We start from the raw sequence: 14,934 nt of genomic DNA, 5'->3' as shown, positions 1-14,934 counted from the left end.
CCCGACCCATTGCCATCCCTAGATATCAATGGTTAAACTGCAATAACATAAAATAAATAATAATTACTTAAATTAAATTATGCAAATCTATAAAATAAAAAAAAAGCCACTCCACACCACTTTTCTCTACCATATAAACTACCTGACTCTCCCTGCCATTCCCTTGCTCTTCCCTTTTCTTGTTTTCCCTGCAAATGCTGATCTCCAGAACTAAAATCGCATCGTCGTTTCCTCTTTCACCGATCAAAAAACTCGACTCTTTATCAAATACAATGACTTGAATCCCCACGTCTCTTTTCAGCTCAATACATATCAGGTTTACACTTTCTTTTTGACATGTTCTCGTTTGTTCCACATGATCCAATTATGACTTATTGAGATCTTTATTGATTTGTTTGTGAAGCAATTATCAAGGCAAATATGTATATATACACATAAAATTTTGATTTTGTAAATAAGAAGGTGAGTTACTTTTTTTGTGAGAGAAATCTGTTTGCTAATTAATTTTTGTTCAGCTCCTAAAGTTTTTATTTTCTCTTGACAGGAAGAAAAATGGGTACTTTTTTATTACCAAGTTCAGCCTTTGGGATGCTTTTTCCCCAGTTCCCTGTTGTTTCTTTAGGCAGACCGCGTGGACAATTTCGTTTAGTCTTGGGAGTCTCTTCTAACAGGAAAAGGTTCTTTATTTTATGTTCAAGCTCCATTCTTTTCTGGATTAACTTATTATCAAATCATTGATGGAAGATGGTGCTGTTGCAGGAAGAATTTACTGACCGGCAACTGGCAGTGCGGACCAAGAATAATTGCTGCCTCTAATAAGGTGTGTTCACTGATGCATATTGGATTATGGTCTTTAGTTTTGTGCCAAGAAGTTGGGGGATGGATCATGAATTTTTTTAAATTTCTCTTGCAGGGTAAGTCCAATGACACTTTCACAGATGATGAGGATGGTTTTACGTCAAGGGGATTTGGAAAGTCAGGGAAGAAGAAAGACGAGTTAATCGAGACGAGACAAGCTCTTTCCGAGGCTAAGGCCAGACAAGAAGCTCTTGAAGATGAAACAGATCAATTGCTTGAAGATTTTGCTTCTTCTGAGGCTAATCAGGAAGAAAACGTGGCTTCCATTTTGCATGACAAGGAATTGGCTGTTTCCGAACTCGAGTCGGCCAAATCTCAGCTCCATAAGAAGCTGCAGGAATCAGTGGAAGAGAAATCTGCCTTGGAATCCAAGTTGGTTCTTGTGAAACAAGATGCCGTCGAACTTGCGGTACAAGTGAAAAAGTTAGCGGAGATTGCTTACGAACAGGCGACTTCTCAGGCATTAGAAGATGCGAAGCTGAGGGTTTCAGCTGCAGAAACAATGGCTGCTGAGTCAGCTTTTCAAATTGAAGACCAAATAAGAAAATCAACCGAAAGTACTATATCCTCAATTATTGAGGAATCTAGAGATGATATAAAAGGCGCACTTGATGTGGCAGAAAACGCCAGTGAGCAGGCTTCAAAGGCTATTGCAGCATTCACTGATGGTATAAATCCCATTGATGCCGTTGCTTCTGTTCAATCCAAGAACATTAAGTTACATGGTACTGTCAGTGATTTAGAAGCTCAATTATTGCTTTCAAAAACCGAGTCAGACAGGATGAAACTGGGGTTGCAACAGGCCCAAGAACAGGCACTTGCAGCCGAACTCCGAGCCAGAAATGCCAAGAAGGCGTTGCTTGAATTCCAAGAGTTGAGTACGAAAAAGGCTCTTGAGCAGAAAGAGGAGATTTGGTCTGTGTGGAGAACATAAAGAAAGAAGGAATTGCCCAAGGCTTTTAATGTCGAGATGGAAAGCATCAAGGCCGTCGTTGATGCCGCCAATGAAACAGCGACTTCAAGAGAAAACGCCTACATGAGAAGGTGTGAAGCCCTGCAGAGGTCACTGAGTACATCAGAAAGTGCTTTAAAGACGTGGATACAAAGAGCAGAGATGGCACAGTCATTGTTGTTAAAGGAGAGATCGGAAAAGGAAGACAACGAAGACAACATCTATATCATTAATGGCGGGAGGATTGACTTTTTAACTGATGATGATTAGCAGAAATGGAAACTTTTGAGTTGCGGTCCACGTAAAGAGATACCTCAGTGGATGGCAAGAAGGATATGGAGCATCCGTACCGAGTTTCCTCCTAGAAAGGCTGACATTTCTAAAGCCTTAAATTCCAAATTTAAATCCTTGACATTGCCCAAACCTAATGAGGTTTGGTCTATTGCTCAAGAAAAACTAAGAGAAGGTGATATTCTGGTTGAACATGTTATGGAAAAAGATGTTATAGAGAAGAAACGGAAAGTTTTGGAATGAGCACTTCAACGAAGAACAGTTCAATGGCAGAGAACTCAAGACGAAACAAAATTAGGTTAGTTTTCCTTTTCTTTTCCCTCATCTGTACTATTTTATCATTCTTCGTCATATCTAATTTGCACTAGAATTTGAAATTCAATGCAGAGCCAGGAACTGGTACAGGAAGAGAAATTGTGGTGAGTTGATGTTTTGATATCCTTTTTCTTGATTCATACTAACTTAAGGCCTTAAGCTTATTTGATTGAGGCTCACAAGGTTATCGGTTCTCGAACAATGACACGGATAAATTACTCCTTAAAGCAGATCACTCACAAATCTTAATTTGTTGATCTTAAAGTTTCAAGCTTTCAATTGGGAAAGTTGGAGAAGACAATGGTACCAGAAGTTAGCTATGAAAGCAGCTGATTTATCTCAATCCGGGATTACTGCAGTATGGTTGCCACCACCAACAGAATCTGTCGCGCCCCCAAGGTAAACATTGTGTTCAGCAGTACACATATCAATCAATATGTTTGCGTTGTTAAACATTGTGGACATCCATTTCGTGTTTCGCACACCGTTACAAGTTATATGGAACAACATGCAGGTTATATGCCTTCTGATCTTTACAACTTGAACTCCAAATATGGATCTGTTGAAGACCTGAAATCTTGCATAGAGGAAATGCATGCTCACGACCTTTTGGTATGTGGCGCAATTTCTGTGAATAGTGAGCCTTAGTTGTTAATGTTAGGCTCTCCTTTCTTCTTACCTCAGACATTTTCATTTTCTTTTTGCCTCAGACATTTTCATTTTCTTTGTTGGTACAAACTCTTGGAATTGAATTTCTCTATATAGTTCGTAGGACATTATTACGAAACCTCGTCTTTATCGATGCAGATACAAGTGTGTATGCAGGCATGATACTAAATGTGTTACCTATGTATGCAGGCGTTGGGAGATGTCATGCTTAACCATCGATGCGTGCATAAACAGGTTGCTCCAGCCGCCTGCCCTGATTTTCTTGTCTCATTTTTACCTTTTGTGACTAATTTCATATCAAACTATGGAATCACTGATCTTATTTTCAAGGCTGAAAGTGCAACATGAACTTTAACAAGTGTATTCCAGGGATGTATTTAAATAATTTTTTGCTCATTTCAGAGTCCAAATGGTGTCTGGAATATTTTCGTCGGCAAGCTTGCTTGGGGACCGGAAGCTATTGTTTGTGATGATCCGAATTTCCAGAGGCGTGAAAATCCTTCAAGTGGTATGTATACGATAAGGTGGTGGGTTCATAGTTTCTTTTCAGTCCTATTCATTTGGTCAAAATCTCAGTGGCTACCAGGAACAGGTCTAAATTTATGTGAGCTATGGCAATGGCATTTTGACAATGTGCTGACTAGCTATATCAACCATTGTTCTTGACTGTAATTTCCGAATATTAAGTTAATTAACAACAGAACTTCCTGTAAACTTAACTGATTAAGTGTTATGTTTAGGTGATATCTTCCATGCGGCACCAAATGTTGATCATTCGCAGGACTTTGTGCCAAGAGATATAAAGGAATTTTTGAACTGGCTCGAGATTGGTTATGACGGTTGGCGGCTTGACTTTGTGAGGTGAAGCCTTTTTCTCGTTACATGTCTTTCTTTTACGTACAATTATTAATGCTACAACGAAAAATATAAAAGGATACTATCTACGATCTTCTTCACCGACAGTAAAATTTGTCCAAAACTTAGAATAATAGTCGTAAACATTAGAGTTTCCAGTTGACTACTAGACTCCGGAAAGGTGGAAAGAGAAGGCAAAAGATTTGAAGATACCATGGATGATGCAGTAGCTAAATGACTTGTTTGCTGAGGCTTCTCTGGTACATTTGTGAAAGAATATATAGAAACTTCTCATCCTGCATTTGCTATAGGAGAATATTGGGACAGTATGGCATATGAAAATAGTAACTTGTCTTACAATCAAGGTAATCATTTGGTATTGCCTATGATATATATGTCATAGAATAGAATTACCCTAGTCCCTACAAATGATATATGGGACTTTGTTTACTTGTCTACATGCTCATCGGCAAAGGATAGTCAACTGGATCAATGCTACCAGTGGTACATCCTCGGCTTTCGATGTCACGACAAAGGTATTCCTAAATAGCTAACTGTTAGATTTGTTTAGAAATTAAGTTGACAAGTTGGAAATTTCATCTTGGTTGGTGGCCAACTTATTGGAAATTTCATCTTGGTTGGTGGCCAAACTTTGAACATGTGAATTTCATATTTGGTGGCTAACTTGTACACATTGGAAAATTCTTTGGTAGGTTGCCAAACTTTGAACATATTGTTCTTGAAACTCAACTATAAATAGGCCTAAGTATTTCCATTAGAAATCATCCCAAAAACAAGTTTTCTCTTCCTCTTGTATTTTTCATTCTCCCACTTTGGGAATTCCAAAGAATTCAATTTGTTGTAATATTGGCGATATAGTGAAGTTATCATCCGGTGTGGTGCCCGAGGAGTAGACGATATTCTCGTCGAACCTCGTAAATTTGGTGTGTTCTCTCCTTTATTGTTTTTTATTCGGTTCTTTTCCATTGTGTTTCAATATTCAATAGTTTGATAGGTTTATCCGCTGTGCAACCTTTGGTGGTTTTAATCTTGACATTTTAGGTCAATTTTAAAACTACGTTCATGTGGGAAATAACCCGTTTTCCCCAACAATTGGTATCAGAGCTTCGGTTGAGGTTATACTGGTGGTTTCGTTGCTGAAAAGATACAGTTCGTGATATTGAATATTGTTCGTTAGAATTAAAATGCCAAAATACAGATCAGTTGAGACATCAAGCTCTTCATCTGGACCGGTGAGGAGGGTGATGTCAAATGCAAATTTCTCGGTGGAGTTGTTCGATGGATCCAGTCATTTTGGCATGTGGCAAGGCGAGGTGTTAGACATTTTATTCCGACAAGGTCTAGACATCGCCATTGAGGAAGAAAAGCCCGAATATATGGAGGAGAAAGAATGGGGAACAATCAATCGTTTAGCGTGCAGCACGATTCGATTCGATCTTGTCTTTCCAGGGAGCAGAAGTATGGCTACAAGAACGAGATTTCTGCAAGTAAGATGTGGAAAGCTTTGAAGGAAAAATTCTTGAAGAAAAGCTCTCAGAATCGTCTCCACACGAAGAAAATATTGTTCAGATTTGATTATCAACCAGACACCAGTATGAATGAACACATCACTGCGTTCAATGAGCTAGTGGAAGACTTATTGGGCATGGATGAAACCTTCAAAGAAGAAGATTTGGCTTTGATGTTGTTGTCATCTCTTCCAGATGAATTTGAGCACCTTGAGACAACGTTACTTCATGGTAAGGATAATGTTACCCTTAAAGATGTAACTGCTGCTTTGTATAGTTATGAACTCAGGAAGAAAACCAAGAAGGAGAGCAAGTACGAAGCAGCAGAGGCCATGGTGGCAAGAGGTCGCTCGAAAAGTCAAAAGCCAAAGTGGAGAGGGAGATCAAAGTCGAAGTCCAGACTGAGAAAAGATGAATGTGCCTTTTGTCATAAGAAAGACCATTGGAAGAAAGATTGTCCGAAGCTGAAGAAGAAAGGAAAAGTTGCTCCAGATGTATGTGTTGCAGAGCATGATGCACATGACTCTGACATATCATTGGTTGCTTCATCAAAAACATTGCATTCCGATGAGTGGATATTAGATTCGGGTTTCACCTATCATATGTCCCCTAATCGAGAGTGGTTCTCCGATTTAGTGGAACTAAATGCAGGAGTTGTTTATATGGGCAATGACAATGCCTGTAAAACTGTTGGGATAGGTTCAATTCGATTGAAGAATCAAGATGGATCAACCAGAGTTCTGACGGATATCCGATACGTGCCCAGTTTGAAGAAAAATCTCATCTCGTTGGGAGCCTTAGAATCCAAAGGCTCAGTAGTCACTATGAGAGATGGAGTTTTAAAAGTCACATATGGCGTACTTGTGATGATGAAGGGCATCAGGAAAAATAATTTGTATTACTACCAAGGTAGTACAATTATTGGAGCAGTTGCAGCAGCTTCCGGAGGTGATGATTTGGACGCAACCCAGTTGTGGTATATGCGGTTGGGACATGCTGGAGAGAAATCCTTGCAAATTCTGGCAAAGAAATGATTGTTGAAAGGTGCAAAGGCTTGCAAATTGAACTTTTGCGAGCATTGTGTTCTGGGAAAGCAGAAGAGAGTGAAGTTTGGCACCACTATACATAATACAAAAGGTATTGTAGATTATATTCACTCAGATGTATGGGGTCCTTCAAAGACATCGATTTTGGGAGGAAACCATTATTTTGTAACTTTTATAGATGACTTTTCCAGAAGAGTTTGGGTGTATCCGATGAAGTCTAAAGATGAAGTGCTTCAAATTTTCCTGAAATTGAAAAATATGATCGAGAACCAGACTGGTAGAAAGATCAAACGTCTTAGGACGGACAATGGAGGGGAATATAAAAGTGACCCATTCTTTGACGTTTGTCATGAGTATGGTATTGTTCGACACTTCACTGTTAGACATACACCACAACAGAATGGGGTGGCAGAGCGTATGAATCGAACACTATTGGAGAAAGTTCGATGTATGTTGTCTAATGCTAGGTTAGGCAAAGCATTTTGGGCTGAGGCTGTGACATATGCTGGTCATCTCATTAATCGTTTGCCGCCATCAGCGATAGGAGGAAAAAAACCATTGGAGGTATGGTCTGGAAAACCTGCTACTGATTATGATTCATTACATGCATTTGGATCCACTGCTTATTATCATGTGAAGGAATCCAAGCTTGATCTGAGAGCAAAGAAGGCTTTCTTTATGGGAATCACCCATGGATTGAAGGGATTTCGCCTTTAGTGTTTAGACACCAAGAAGATAATTTGTAGCAGAGATGTTACCTTTGATGAATCTGCCCTAGTAAAGAAGGTAACAAGTGAAGCTGTCCAGACAAGTAGTACTCCGCAGCATGTGGACCATACTCCAAAACAGGTGGAGTTTCAGCAGATGATGATCCCAGAAGTTGATGCAACTGATTCTTCAACTCCAATAGAAGAATCAGAAGATGAAGAGATTCAAACCCAAGAACCATTGGAGACACCAGAAACACTTGCAATTACAAGGCCAAGGAGAGAAATTCGTAGACCTGCTCGATTTGTTGATATGGTGGCCTATGCTCTTCTAGTTGTTGATGATGATATCCCTATCACTTACCAAGAAGCAATACAAAGCTTGGAAAGTGATAAGTAGAAAAGTGACATGGATGAAGAAATGCAATCTCTCCAAAAGAACGACACTTGGAAACTGGCACAATTACCGAAAGGTAAAAGAGCCATTGGATGCAAGTGGGTATTTGTAAAGAAAGATGGATCTCATAACAAGAAAGATGTTTGCTACAAGGCACGGTTGGTAGCTAAAGGCTACGCTCAAAAGGAGGGAATCGACTACAATGAAGTATTTTCCCCTGTTGTGAAGCATTCCTCCATTAGAATATTGTTGGCCTTGGTAGCACAGTTGAATTTGGAGCTAGCTCAACTTGATGTAAAGACGGCTTTCTTGCACGGTGATTTATAAGAGGAGATCTATATGACACAGCCAGAAGGATACAAAGATGGTGGTTGTGAGAAATGGGTTTGTAAGCTGAACAAATCGCTATATGGATTGAAGTAATCTCCGAGGCAGTGGTACAAGCGATTTGATAGCTTTATGAGGAGGCAAAAGTATACTAGAAGCAAATATGATCATTGTGTGTATTTGCAAAAGCTCAAAGATGGATCTTTCATTTATCTTCTCTTGTACGTTGACGATATGTTGATCGCTTCGAAGAGTAAAAAGGAGATAGACAAATTAAAGGCTCAGTTGAATCAAGAGTTTGAGATGAAAGATCTAGGTGAGGCCAAGAAGATTCTTGGTATGGAGATAAGCAGAAATAGACAGAGAGGGAAGCTTTGTTTAACACAGAAGCAGTATCTGAGAAAGGTATTACAATGTTTTGGCATGAATGAAAATACCAAACATGTAAGTATCTCATTGGCTTCTCATTTGAAACTTAGTTCTCAATTATCTCCTAAAACTAACGAAGAACGAGTGTATATGGCAAAAGTTCCATATGCTAATGCAGTTGGGAGCTTGATGTATGCAATGGTGTGTACGCGTCCTGACATTTCACAAGCATTTGGAGTTGTGAGCAGGTACATGCATGATCCTGGAGAAGGACATTGACAAGCTGTGAAATGGATTCTACGGTATCTCCAACAAACTGTGGATGTTGGTTTAGTTTTTGAACAGGATGAAACACTTGGTCAGTGTATGGTTGGATATGCTGATTCCGATTATGCTGGTGATTTGGATAAGCGTCGATCAACTACTGGGTATTTGTTTACTCTTGCTAAAGCTCCAGTAAGTTGGAATTCTACATTGCAATCTACGGTGGCCTTGTCTACTACAGAGGCAGAATACATGGCAGTTTCAGAGGCTGTAAAGGAAGCAATTTGGCTTAACGGGTTGATGGAAGACTTGGGAGTTGTTCAAAGTCACATTAGTCTCTATTGTGACAGTCAGAGCGCTATTCACTTAGCGAAAAATCAAGTCTACCATTCAAGGACTAAGCATATCGACGTGAGGTATCACTTTGTGCGGGAGATCTTTGAAGAAGGAAAGATTCTACTTCAGAAAATTACGACATCAGAAAATCCTGCAGATATGATGACCAAGGTGGTAACAATAATCAAGTTCAATCATTGTTTGAACTTGATTAACATCCTGAAAGTATGAACACCTTCGGGTGTGTGGCGTTTGTGAGCGCAATTAGAGGCACTACAAATTTGGGGAGTTGAAGAAGTTGAGTAGGCTTGGTAATTTCAAGTCAAGGTGGAGATTTGTTAGATTTGTCTAGAAATTAAGTTGACAAGTTGGAAATTTCATCTTGGTTGGTGGCCAACTTATTGGAAATTTCATCTTGGTTGGTGGCCAAACTTTGAACATGTGAATTTCATATTTGGTGGCTAACTTGTACACATTGGAAAATTCTTTGGTAGGTGGCCAAACTTTGAACATATTGTTCTTGAAACTCAACTATAAATAGGCCTAAGTATTTCCATTAGAAATCATCCCAAAAACAAGTTCTCTCTTCCTCTTGTATTCTTCATTCTCCCACTTTGGGAATTCCAAAGAATTCCATTTGTTGTAATATTGGCGATATAGTGAAGTTATCATCCGGTGTGGTGCCCGAGGAGTAAACGATATTCTCGTCGAACCTCGTAAATTTGGTGTGTTCTCTCCTTTATTGTTTTTTATTCGGTTATTTTCCATTGTGTTTCAATATTCAATAGTTTGACAGGTTTATCCGCTGTGCAACCTTTGGTGGTTTTAATCTTGACATTTTAGGTCAATTTTAAAACTACGTTCGTGTGGGAAATAACCTGTTTTCCTCAACACTAACCTCATGTATCTGATGGCCATAATGTGTCCATAATAAGCCCTGTAGAGAAATTGTTGTGAGGTAGGTGTATGCTTTCTCCAAATGCAGACTGAAATAATTTGCCATTGCAGGGGATACTCCACTCTGCTTTACACGGCCAAGATTGGAGACTGATAGATCCTCAAGGAAAACCAACAGGAGTAATGGGATGGTGGCCTTCACGTGCTTGCACATTTATAGAGAACCACGACACGGGATCTACTCAGGTACTCCCTGTATTTTCACCGGCGTGTGTACATTCATAAGTAAATACACACTACACGAACTTGGAGCAGTACTGTCATTCCGAGTATCACAATAGGTGAACCTTATGTTGGCATAAGTCTTAACATCAAATCTTCAGTGTGACCTTCGGAAAAGAAATTTTCCACAAATTTCAATCTGAACATTTGTGCATCTCAGTCATATCGGCGCATGAACTTGTGATCTCCGACTCCTCTCCGTCATCACGAGTACCCGGTGATGGCTATATGGTAAGGTCTTATGGCAGATAACCACTTGTTAACTATAATGTCCATCAATAATGTCCGCATCAACCCGCTGAGTCATGTTTAAGTATCTGCAGTTGCAAATGACTAACTGTTTGAGTTTTATTTTAGGGTCACTGGCCTTTTCCCCGTGATAAGCTTGCACAAGGTTATGCTTACATCCTGACGCATCCTGGAACTGTAAGCTACTTGTCATCAAAACTGCTATATGATTCTACACACCGATGCACAAACAGAAATTTCGATAAATATATTTTTGATACCTTTCTCTCTGGACTTGACAATATGACTTTTGCAGCCTGTAATATTTTACGACCACTTGTATGAATTTGGCATGCGCGATATCATGACGGAACTAATAGAAGCTCGAAGACGAGCCTGGATCCACTGCCGAAGTCCTGTCAAAATATACCACGCCAATAACAAAGGTTATGTCGCTCGGGTTGGCGATACCCTAGTGATGAAGCTAGGGTACTTCAATTGGAATCCTTCCAAGGAAAATCAGTTGGATGGTTGTTGGCAGAAGTTCATTGACAAAGGATCAGATTGTCAGGTTTGGTTAAGACAATAATCTCAAGCCAAGCCAAAATAATCTCTACTTATATTAATAAACAAAATAACTGCAATTGTACACAAAAACTGCAATAAACAAGTCCTTGTCTGCGTCGACGATGACGGTATCGGCTTCAGCAACCGCAACATAAAACCTCGAACAATGACTGGAAACTGTTGTTGCAGCATTGGTGATACAGCAGAGATGAAACCAGGACATCTCATTGAAATAAGTCATGGAATAAGAGTTCAGGTTATCAGTTTGGTTTTTGTCAATACATCTGATGCATTGGTTTCAACCATTTTTTGTATTCCTTTTTTTTATCATTTAATTCCCATTTTTAACATTTGTTACATTCTTGCATAAGATTATGTATTCGTTAATAATCCTTAATTAGGATTTTACTATAATAAACCGATGAAACTACAATTGAAATGTAGTTATTCATTGATGCACTCTTTCTTCATTAATAATAAATTGGTTCATTCTGCACGAACCAACTTACCTCGGTAGTTAAAGTAATCGTTATTGTTCCTAGAGGTCATGGATTTGAGTACCAGCGACTGTGGTAGGCTAATTGAGCATTCATTGTCAAATGACTAAGAGTATTTAGAATAGATACGACTTTGTAATCATTTTAGCTTAATAAAAATAAATAAATCTGTCTGTTCTTATTTAATTTTATATACATACTTAAATACACGTGTCTTATTAAATGCTTACACATATATATTTTTTATATATACTTAATTTTCTATTTTCTATTATATTTTTTATGTTGCATATCATTCATTCCATTGTGCTTGAAAAGTTTTTCTAATTAGTTATTATGAATTTAATTTAATAATTTAAAATGTTAATAAATATAATGCAAATACAATTTTATTTAATATAAATTTTTTATCATTAACTAAATAAATGTTTTTAGAAAAATTGAAAACCCAACGTCATCCCGAGACCAGGGTATTAATACAAGTAAATATAAAATCAACGCAATTCCTATATTTAGATGTTCATTTTCAATCCCGTTATTCACTCACACTTCACGTCCATGTCATCATTAGTTAAAAAAAGTTCTCAGTCTTGAATAGTAAATAATAATAATAAGGGTGAACTACATCATATATTACTTAATTTTAATCACTATTAAACTTTTAATTATTTCAATTATATCATTAAATTTTAGTTAAATTTTAGTTTTGACTTTAATTATGTTATTGAGTCGTTAAACTTTAATGTCACGATGATATAGATCTTTCACTGTAATGATGTCATGACGTGGATAAAACAACATCGTTTTAGCATAATTATCTAAGTTTAAAACGATGTCACTTTAGACACTGAACTTTAGGGTGTATTGTTTTGACACTAAACTTTAAAAAGTTTAGTTCTAGGCATTAACCTTTGTTGGTCTTCGTTGGCAATCAATCGCTATTTGTCACTAGTTATTGTCTTTCATAGCAATATCAGTATTTAAACGTTTGCATTTGATTCACCTTTCTTCTCTTAAGATTAGTTTTGCACGAAATCCACTTAAAATTGACGAAAATCTATTTAAAGGTTTTATGTGCTAATACTCGATCTCCTCCTGTAAACATTTGATGAGGCTAGTTTTGAGGAATGTTCTTTGTCTTCTTGAAATAATATTTCTCCTTGCTTGAATTTTCAAACAAACACTCAAAAACCCTTTAAATATGAGAAAAAATCAGACTCCTAAAAATGATGTTTTTTATTTAGTTTTGTCGATTTTGAGCAGAATTTATGAAAAATTAATCCTATGAAAAGAAAGAGGAGTGAAATGAAAACGTTTTGATACTTATTTTATTACAAAAAACGAATAGTGATAGGCATCAGTCGTTTGTTGAAGACGATCAAAAAAGTATTGTTTAAAACACTAGTGACAAATACATTCGTAAAATTCAATTTCTAAAACAATATCATTTTAAATATTAACAATCGCACAAAAACGATGTTATTTTGCTCATGTCATTACACAAGTTGACTTTTAATGGTCTACTAATATAACTGAAATAAAAACTAAAATTTATTTGAATCAGAATAATTTCAAATATAGATATATTTCCACAATATTAAAAGAAGATAAGAAGAAGAAAATATACAAAAATATAAGTATAAAATAATAAGTTACTATTTATAAAAAATCATAAATAAAATTATAAAACAAACACTATCCAGTTTCTTCGACACTTTCTGGTTCAAAGCCTCACCAGTTGAGCGATTCTTCTTTTACAACCTCCAAGACTCAACCTTTGCAGGTTTCAGCTCCGATATCCTCCCAAAACTCAAGCACTCTCTTTCTCTTACACTCCACCATTACCTCCCCATTTCCGGCAACCTCAAATGGCCGTCGGATTCCCCAAATCATCGTTTCCTACGCTCCGAACGGTAGCTTTTCACCCACGGTTGCCGAGTCTGACGCCGACTTCGACCGTGTCTCCGCCAATGGAATATACGAAGCTGTCGAGTTGCATCCTTTGATACCCAGCTGATATCATCAGATGATTCGGTATCAATTATAGCTCTCCACATAACCCATTTTCGTACTAAAGGTTTTTTCCATTGGAATCACGGCTCACCATGCGGTTCTCGATGGTAAAACAACAACCATGTTCATGAAGTCATGGGATTTCCTGTGTAAGCAAGGGGATATAGAGAACTCTCCTTTACCACCGGAACTGACCCCTGTTATTGATCGGAACATCGTCGAAGATCCCAAAGGGTTCGACCTTGATTTTCTGTATCTGAACCAGTGGCTAACAGTTACTGCAGATAATAAAAACTTGAAGATTTCAGCAAACAAAGCAGCAGCTCTTAATCTAGTTCGAGCCACGGATACAATCAGTCAACAAGATTTAAACCAAATGAGGGAAAGGCAACAGGTGGAGCAGGTGATAGAAGTGTGTTCTTTGTATTCGCAGCTGATTGTAGGTCACGCTGTAAAGTGTAACCCGCCAATCCGAGAAACTTATTTCGGGAACTGTAATACTGTTCTACTAGATTTACACAAGGCCGGAGATTTCATGGATTTCGAAAACGGATTTGCATTTGCTGCAGAGAAGGTAAGCAAAACGATGAAGAGATTAACGGAGAAATAAGTTTTTGAAGGAGCAGAAGATAAACTGAAGAATATATTCGACACGGTAAAGGAGCTAGGATCTGTGCAGATTATATCTATAGCCGGATCGCCTCGGTTTAATGTTTACGAGACCGATTTTGGATGGGGAAGGCCGTGGAAAGTGGTGGTTGTTTCCATCGACGAGCATGAAGCTATTTCCAAGGCTTAAAGTAGAGATTAGAGTAGGGGGATTGAGGTTGGGCCTTGAAGAAGACTGAAATGGAGCGGTTTCTCTCTACAAGATGTTCAAGACGGGCGAGGGAGATGAATAAACCAATTTCTATTGCAGTTTTAAGTGATTCAAATAATTGTGTTTTCAACAATATGAATCAAGATGTATGCTTTATGTTATTATCCAGATTGTAATCTATCAAACCCTGAGTATGGGCAAAAGGGGCAGTTTTAAGTGATTTTGGATGGGGATGTATGCTTTGTGTTAAAATATTAAATTATTTTAATTAAAAATAAGAGTAAAATATATATTTTTATATTAAATTAATAGTAAAATATTTAAATATATTTCAAATTAAAATATTTAAAAATATATATTTTTAAGTGATGATAAAGATAAAATATATATTTTTATATTAAAATAAAAATAAAATATATTTAATAAATTAAGACAAAAATAAAAATATTTAATAAGTTAAAACAAAAATAAATAAATAATTTTAAAATTTAAGATATATAACATATTATTAATTTTGAGTAAAGCATTTAGATACTAAGATACAAGATATATACAATTTGTTGTCCAAAATATGTTAAATGGTTGCTTTGGGTTAATGGTTTGGCTTGCAATATTTTACTCAAGGGTCATATGTTCGAATCCTCCTACTTACTTCTTTGTTGCTTTATTTTCTTCTAATGTGTCTCTCTGATTGGTAGAAATAAATATATTAAAT

General features: G+C 37.3%; 2 pseudogenes; both read left to right on the top strand.

Annotated features, from left to right (window-relative positions):
* The first annotated feature begins 253 nt into the window (after positions 1-253).
* LOC120181647 lies at positions 254-11,225 on the top strand (annotated as a pseudogene).
* On the top strand, positions 11,056-14,237 carry LOC120181732 (annotated as a pseudogene).
* Positions 14,238-14,934: the final 697 nt, after the last annotated feature.

The sequence above is a fragment of the Hibiscus syriacus genome, unplaced genomic scaffold (assembly GCF_006381635.1).
Source record: "Hibiscus syriacus cultivar Baekdansim isolate YM2019G1 unplaced genomic scaffold, ASM638163v2 tig00112530_pilon, whole genome shotgun sequence".
Classification (NCBI taxonomy): Eukaryota; Viridiplantae; Streptophyta; class Magnoliopsida; order Malvales; family Malvaceae; genus Hibiscus; species Hibiscus syriacus.
Note: the sequence above shows the minus strand (reverse complement) of the source record. Positions and strands in the feature narration are given on the sequence as shown.